The sequence below is a fragment of the Acomys russatus genome, chromosome 20, assembly GCF_903995435.1.
Source record: "Acomys russatus chromosome 20, mAcoRus1.1, whole genome shotgun sequence".
In the NCBI taxonomy this organism is placed as follows: Eukaryota; Metazoa; Chordata; class Mammalia; order Rodentia; family Muridae; genus Acomys; species Acomys russatus.
The window spans coordinates 1,838,210-1,846,459 of record NC_067156.1 but is presented as its reverse complement, the minus strand read 5'-3'; the positions used below and the strand labels follow the sequence as shown (position 1 = coordinate 1,846,459).

Here is an 8,250-nt window from a genome sequence, read left to right as displayed (position 1 = left end):
TCCACCTCCTCCCCCTCCCCTTCTCCTCAGTAAAGGAGAGTTCCCACAAACCTACCTTGGCACATGAAGTCACATCAGACTAAGCACGTCCTCTTTCACTGAGGCTAGGCAAGGCAGGCCAGCTAGGGGAAAGATCCAAAATCAGACAACAGAGTCCATGTCAGAGAACAGCCCCCACTCTAATTGCTAGGGGACCCACATGGCGACTAAGCCACCCATCAGCTATGTATGTATAGGAGACCTAGGCTCAATCCATGAGTCCTCTTTGGAGGTGGGAGGTTAGAAGGCTGGGAGAGAGAAGGGAAGCCAGTGGCGGGAGCATCTCTGGGACAAACAACAGGGGATGCTCTTGGGAGGATATGGGGGTGACTCCAGTTGAGACTTTTAGCAGTGGGGGACATGAAGACTGAAGTGGCCACTTTCTATAGTCAAGCAGGACTTCCAGTGGAGGGAGGGGGCACACTAACCTACCTGCAAAAACTTCTCCCCAAAATTTACCCTGTCTACAAGATGCACGGGGATAAAGATGGAACTGAAACCCTGGGATTGGCCAATCAATGACTGGCCCAACTTGAGATGCACCCCATGGGAGAGAGCCAACCCCTGACACTGGTAACGACATTCTGTACTCTGCTGTGCTTGCAGACAGGAGCCTAGGTAACTGTCCTCTGAGAAGCTCCATACAGCAGGAGAGAGAAACAAATGTAGAGAGAAACAAACGTAGAGACTCACAGCCAAAGATTAGGTGGAGCCTGGAGAGTCTTGCGGAAGAGTTGGGAGAAAGACAGAAGGACCTGGAGGGGATAAAAACTCCACAAGAAGACCAATAGAGTCAACCCTCTGAGGACCATGGGGGCTCACAGAGGTTTCTGGGTATTTTAAATGTGGCATCAAAACATACCATATTGAAAGAATCATTCTTTTAATTTTTTTTTTAGTAAATGACAAATAACAAAGGCTGAGTGTCTAGACATAAGAAGGTCATATTTATGCTTAAAACAATGGATGCATAAATTAAATTAAATTAAAACTTTGCGCTGGGTATGGTGGCACACACCTTTAATCTCAGCACTTGGTGGGAAGGCAGAGGCCAGCAGATCTCTGTGAATTTAAAGGTAGCCTGTTCCATACGGAGAGTTTAGAGGGCAGCCAGGGCTACACAGTGTGAGCCTGTGTCAAAAAAGGTGCAATTTTTGCACATGTATTGTCCTCATTAAAAACAACGTAGCTTCTCACATGCCCGAAGCTGGTTTCCCAGGTCATCAGTCGTCAGAACCTAACTTTGTTTGTTTACATGACTTGGTTAGGATGATGAATATTGCAGGCAGTGGACATTTTTTTTCACCATGACACTAAAATAACAGTCGTGGCCCTGCTGTGCGGAAGCGTTTAGTCTGAGTCTCCGTGGTTTACAAACAGAAGTATACCTAAAGCCTCATTCTAAGCTCGGTCTATCTACTGACACAGGTAATAGGACCTGAGTGAAGTTAGGAGCCTTTGCCCCTTTGCCCTAACCAAATGGGAGACTGTTGCTTGTACGATTCTCCTGTTTTCAAACGTTAGGGTTTGTTGATTTGTTTTGTCTTGGCCTCCCTCTCTCTGCCTCTCCCAACTATTAATTCTTTGGTTAATTATTATATACTTCTATTCATTTATTTATCAGATGTTTGTTGAGCTCTCCCCTTACCGGCTGAGGGCACGGACAATGTGAGTGCAGATACAGGGAGAGCTGTTGGTGCAAAGCACAGACAGAGGAAGAGCTGTTGGTGCAAAGCACAGACACCGAACAGGTGACTGATTATGAGTTCTTGTTAGACTCAGGGTGTTATGAGATTGTTGAGCAGGGATAAACTAACCCTAAGGTTTTGCTTGTGAGCCTACCTTTAACTGCTCAACCATCTCTCCAGCCCAATTCTAAGTTTTTGAAGGGACTCTTAGGAACATATAAATTAATTTAATGTAATTTATATAAATAAATTATAAAGAGTAAATAGCTATTAAGCAAAGATACTGAATTCAGAGGGCAGAGAATGTTTTCAGAGATAGAAACATGACAAAGAGCACTGAAAATGCTGTAGTAATGCTAAAGTTAAAATGGAATTGGAGCCATGATGAAATATGGTGCTGCCATGGTTGGTAGGATGGAACCACGTGTAGGATTCTGCCACGGTTGGTGGGGTGGAACCACGTGTGGGATTCTGCCTTGCTTCCTATTTGGGGCCCGTGTGCACAGACTTGTATTTGGAGAATCACCTTGTCCTTCAGAGATTCATGGAGCATGGGTGGCAACTGTCAAAGACGGAGCTATGAGACTTGTATATCCAACACTAAGAATAAGCAGGAATAAGGTTTTCTTTCTACTAGAAACAATGAGGAGAGAAGCTGCACAGAGTATAGTATAGAGAACAACTAACTTCAGGTATTGTGCAGCAGGACCGAGGATTCTAATCCACCCAAACAAACAAACAAACAAAAAGATTGAAAATTATATAAGCTCTGTCATCATTAAAGCCTTATGTCTGGAGGCAATTTCTAGTTTGGCCTAGATGAAGCAGAAAGTCAAAGTTCATCTATAATTCTGATATTAGTAGAAGGATATCAAAGCTTTAGAAAGCTGGGATCTGATAAAGGCCATGGAGCCCTGACTCTTCCACCTGGAGGACCCTTTCCCTCCTACTGGGCGGCCTCGTCCAGCCTTGATAAGATGGTGTGTACCCAGTCTCGTTGTACCTTGTTCTGGTGTGTTTAGTTGATGTCCCTGGGAGGCTCACTCTTTTCTGAGGGGGTGTTGAGGGGTGGGCTGTGGTGGAGGGAGAGACTTGGAGGAGGGGAGGGAGAGCAAACTCTGGGCAGGATGTAATAGATGAGAGAAGAATAAAAATATTTAAAAATTAAAAAAGAGTAAATATCAAGGGAGGAATGAAGCCAAGAGGCAAATTGTCCTAACTTCCGTTGACCAGAACGCATGGGCTACACTGAATTATCAAATACCCCCTCTGCACCCTTCAAGTCATGAAGAAGAAAGATGATTATATATGCTGGAAAATAAACATTACAAACGGTGGCAAGTCAAAATTTTGTTTTTATTTTAAAAATAAAAAAACAAAGGCAGAAAAGATCCTAAAATTGAAGTCCTAAAATATATAGTTTTGAAGTTGTAAATATTAAAGTTGTATGCTGACTAAAAAAATGAGAATATGAAAAGTAGGCAGGAAAATATCCCAAAAATATAAAAAATATTTGGACAGCAAATATTGACAACAACTTGACAGGTGCAATATGTCTCCTCTAGGCCCACATCTTAGCCATGGATTTTTGAGGTGTGACTCCTGTCCTGTAGAGAGGGCCTGAGATGCAGTCAGGAAGCAGCATGTTACCCACAACAGGGGGCTGCCTCATCCAGCAGGTAGCTGATGCTGTATGCAGGGTCCACAGCTGAGTAAAATTGTTGGCTTTTCGACCCAGAAGCCTACATAGCATCTTCTGGCACAACGAAAGCCTGTCCTTGGGGAACACACTTCTGGCTCACTTCTAGCTGAAGCTAACGTATGTGGCGTCTTTAGCAGCAGGGTCCCTTGTTGTCTGGTCTTGCAGAGGAGCAACACAATGGCGGTGCTCTTTGGGACCTTACAGAGCCTTTCTGACCAACACCTTCTAGGGAGGTAACCTACTCCTGGCCTGGAATTTTCATTTTAACAGCTTGTGGCTTCTGGGAGCCCCTTCCTCCACTCACAAAGGGATTTTTGCAGATATTTTAACTTAGTGCATTGATTAGTTTGTTCTTTATACAGTCATTTGTCCAATGGCGGCAGTGAGAGTCTGCTGTGTCTGTAGTGATGATGACAAGAGGGCATGGCTCTAACGTAACTCTCAGTTCTGCGAGACATACTAGAAAATAAGCGGCACGAGAGGGTTGTAGCTAAAAATTACTTCTAGAAAATGAACAAATAAAGTATCGAGAGTAACTGTTAGGAAAAATATTGTTAGATCAGACAGTCAGGAAATGCAGCTCTGAGGCAGGTAACTGAGGTGAAGGTGAGGAAGGGTGTGCCGGAGCAGAGGGCAGAGGGCAGAGGGCAGAGGGCAGAGGACAGGGATGGAGCTGTGGGAGAGTGGCAGGTAGAGCACAGAAGGCAGTGGGAAAGTGTCTGGGAGGCCTGGAGGGGCAGGCCAGGCTCTGGTGATGCAGGCTGCAGAGGCTTGTGCTGTCTGTTGGAGCATCAGCCTCTGATGGGCTTTAGAATGGGAAGCACACGCTCGGTCCTGGGAATACTTAGCTTGGCAGAATGGGGATACAAGTGGAAACGGGGGAACGTTGGCCGGGCAGAATGGCTCCCACAAACAAGGGTGGCGAGAAGAAGAGCCATTCCGCCATCAACAAGGTGGTGACCCGAGAATACACCGTCAACATTCACAAGCGCATCCATGGAGTGGGCTTCCAGAAGCGTGCTCCTCGGGAGGTCAGAGAAATTCATGGGGACTCCAGATGTGCGCATAGACACCAGGCTCAGTAGAGCTGTCTGGGCCAAAGGGAGAAGGAGTGTTCCATAACGCATCCGAGTACCTTTGTCTACAATACGTAGTGCAGATGAGCATTCACCAAACACACTGGTGACTTGCGTGTCTGTTACCACACTAAAAAATCTACAGTCAGTCAATGTGGCTGAGAACTAACCTGCTGAATGTCAAATAAAGTTACAGAACTGGGTCAAAAAAAAATGGAAACGGGGGTTACTGCTTCGGCCATTTGGTTTTCTGGGGAAAGATTGGACAATTTCAGCAAGGGTAGTAAGAGAAGAGGAAGAGACACGAATGCACCTCAGAAATATTTTTTCAGGTAATACATGCTGAATCACCTAAAACTGCCATTTGGGGAAATGTTAAAAGGTTACATCATGTCATTTACGCATGGCCATGACATGACTGTGTTGCTTTGGATGCAGGATGACAAAGAAGAGGGTGACACGAGATGCTTCCAGGTTTTGACTTGAAAACTCAGAGGATTCAGGGGGCACCAAAGTGGGAAAGCTGAAGAAATGGATGTGTGTGCTGGAGGTGGGGGCATCCTGCCCCCCATTCCTTTCCTTTCCCACAGGGAAATACAAAAACAGCTCCAGGGACTGATCCTCAGTCCCAGGACCAGGAATGGTTAGTCCTAGGTGGATTTAGTTTTCCTTCGTCTTCGCAGTGGCTGGCTATGAGTCTCACGTGCTTGGTGACTGCACAACCTAAGCTTGTCTAGTGAGGTTGAGGAGAGGATTCTTGTTCCATTAGTGGGGCTTTACCAATAAAACAAGGGGTTCAAGAGAGGGAACAGGAAGGGTTAAACTAGGGTGGGTTCGGGTATAAAGTAGAAAAGGGGGCACGAGGAGGGATAAATAACAGGAAAGACTTATAAAAGACATAGGGAAACCTATGATGTACAAGCTTCCTAACAAATGTTTCCATGAAGATGGACTCTTAGTGTGTGTGCATGTGTGTGTGTGCACGTGTGTGTGTCTGTGTGACTGTGTATGTGAGTGTGTGTGTCTGTGTGTCTGTATATATGAGTCTGTGAGTGTGTGTCTGTGAGTGTGTGTCTGTGAATGTGTGTCTGTGTGTGTCTGGGTCTGGGTCTATGTGTGTGTCTGTGTCTGTATGTCCATGTGTCTGTGTGTGTGTCTGTGTGTCCATGTGTCTGTGTGTGTGTGTGTATGTGTGTGCGCGCGCGCGTGTACCTGTACATGTGGGGGCCAGAGGTCAACATCAGGTTCTTCCTCGGTAGCTCTCCATCTTAATTATTGAGGCAGGGTCTCTCACTGCACCTGGGCTGACTGATGGGTTAGCCTGCTGGCCCACGAGTCACAGAGGTTCTCTGTGTCTGCGCCTCTAGTACTGGGATAGAAATTAAACACTGCTCAGGTAATAATATCTACCGACTTCATCACACAGTTGCTGCAATTGACTGTTACGTCAGGAGTGTGTAAGCCTGACAGTTAAATGGGGCACTTCACAGGAATTGATTGCTTCACTTTCTGAAAAACAACCGCAGGGCGACTCTCAGGAAGCCACACCCACTGCATGTCCCTTCCTACATAGCTCTCTCAACCCTAATGCCCGCTCTAGACCTGTACCAAAACCTTTTATAATAACTTCCAATGGTGCCTTTAAAAAGTTGTTGGTTAACTATGCAGCAACAATATGGCTTTGTTTATGACCTCCGCTTTGTTTTTAACAGCATCGCTGGCCATCCTTCCATTAGAGTCTTCTCTAAATAGATAACCAAAAGAACAGAGACTCCAAACGTGAAGCACTCTGTCCGGTACTTTGGCCTTTGCATTAATCCTCACAGAAAGTGAGGGGTGTGTAAACGGAACCCGTTTATATCTCCTCAATATCTTAGCATAAGAAATAATTTATAAAACTGAACGAATGAAAGCAGGCTTTAAATACACTTGTATTTAAAATGTTTAACTCTTTTCACATCATTTAGGAATTAATGTTACAGTTAACTATTTTTAAATTTTTTAGATGTATTTATTTTATTACACGTATGAGTGTTTTGCTTGCGTGTATATATTAAGATCTCTGTGAGCATGCCTGGGCCCTCAGGAGTCAGAAGAAGGCATCAGCTGTCCTGGATTTGGAATTATGGATAGCTGTGAACCACCACGTGGGCGCTGGAGAGACAAAGCCAGGTCCTTTGCAAGAACAAGTGCTCTTAAGCGTGGAGCCGCCTCCCCAGCCAACATTTCCTTTAAGGGACAGAAAAATTAGGCAGTTTAACTCTGGGTTTTCATTCTTTAATTCTCATAGCTTTCATCTATGTTGTTTACTTATTCGTTTCCTATAAACTTAATAAACTAACAAAAACCTCTAATTACTAATTACATCTATCTATCTATCTATCTAATGAGTGCTTATCCCCTCAATGCATAGTGTTCTGTGATGTTCTTTCCAATTAATTGTAGTACTGGGAGAGGTGTCCTGGAATAGCTAAAGAAATCTGTTTTCTATCTTCTGTAACATGTCTTGATCCCCACACCCAGGGTATCAGAAACAGCAGGAGCTGATCCTCCCTCCCTAGCTTCCAGCGGCTCAATACAGCTGTAACTTCAACAGATATACACGGTCAGATACGGCGGCAGTCGGCTTCTGCTCAGATTACATGGTGCTTTCATTGGGTAATGTAATGTTGTCTGTGTGTTTGTACATGCGCATGCATGCATGTGTGTGTGAATATGTGTGTGTGTGTGTGTGTGTGTGACTGTACGTGTGGGGGGTGTTGTTGTTGTGGTATCCCTGTTTGTACATGTGCATGTGGGGACAGAGGTCAACATCAGGTCTCTTCCTCAACTCTCTCCATCTTAGTTTTTGAACAAGGTTCATTGACCCTGCACTCACTGATTGGTTAGACAGGCTGGCCTGTGGGTTCCAGGGAATCCTCCTGTCTCTGCCACACCAGTGCTGGAGTGACAGATATACCACAGCACTCCCCAAGGACAAGCTCAGCTTCTCCTGCTTGTATGCTAAACACTTTACCAATCAAACAATCTCCCTAATCCTGTTTTTTTTTTCTAACTTATTTATTCCTCATTAGTGGGCCCTGCCTTTATTTGTTTGTCTGTTCACTCCTCCCTCCCGTTTTTAAAAGACAGATTCTCATAAGTGGCCCAGGATGGCTTGAAACTTGCTATGTAGCACAGGCTGATCTCAAACTTTTCATCTCTCTTTTGATCTCCTCCCAAGTACTATAATTTCAGGCATGAGCCACCATTCCCAGATATTGTCCTTTATAACTTTACTAACTTTAGTACCAAAGTTAGAAAAGGCACTTAAAATGCATCTTAAATGTGCAGATAAACTCCACTAGCTGATTTTCCCATGAGATCCACTTTGCCTAGAACTGTTTCCACTGTAGTCCCCAAGGAGCCAAGTATTTGTGGCAGAGAATTACTTTAAAATTAAGATAAATTAATATAATCAAGTGTTTCGAAACCTTAACTCCCCTCAATATATGCTCTCGCTACATTCTCCTGCGCCCACTCTTCTCCTGGTCGAAAAAATTGTCTTCCTGTGTTTTCTCCAAGTTGCTCTAGTTAGACAAAGCAAAGTCTTCTAAGGAAAAAGATAGAGCTGGGACGCAAGTTTTCAGGCTTCTCGGTTTACATCACCCTTTGGTGTGCTGCCCAAAAAGATAAAGTTTGCTTCAAAGAATTAACAGAGCTCCCAGAGCGACAAAGAGGCACACACTAGGACTTGGTGATTGTG

At 44.6% G+C, this 8,250-nt stretch overlaps 1 pseudogene; it reads left to right on the top strand.

The window, feature by feature from the left end:
• The first annotated feature begins 4,328 nt into the window (after window positions 1–4,328).
• On the top strand, window positions 4,329–4,674 carry LOC127204161 (60S ribosomal protein L31-like; annotated as a pseudogene).
• Window positions 4,675–8,250: the final 3,576 nt, after the last annotated feature.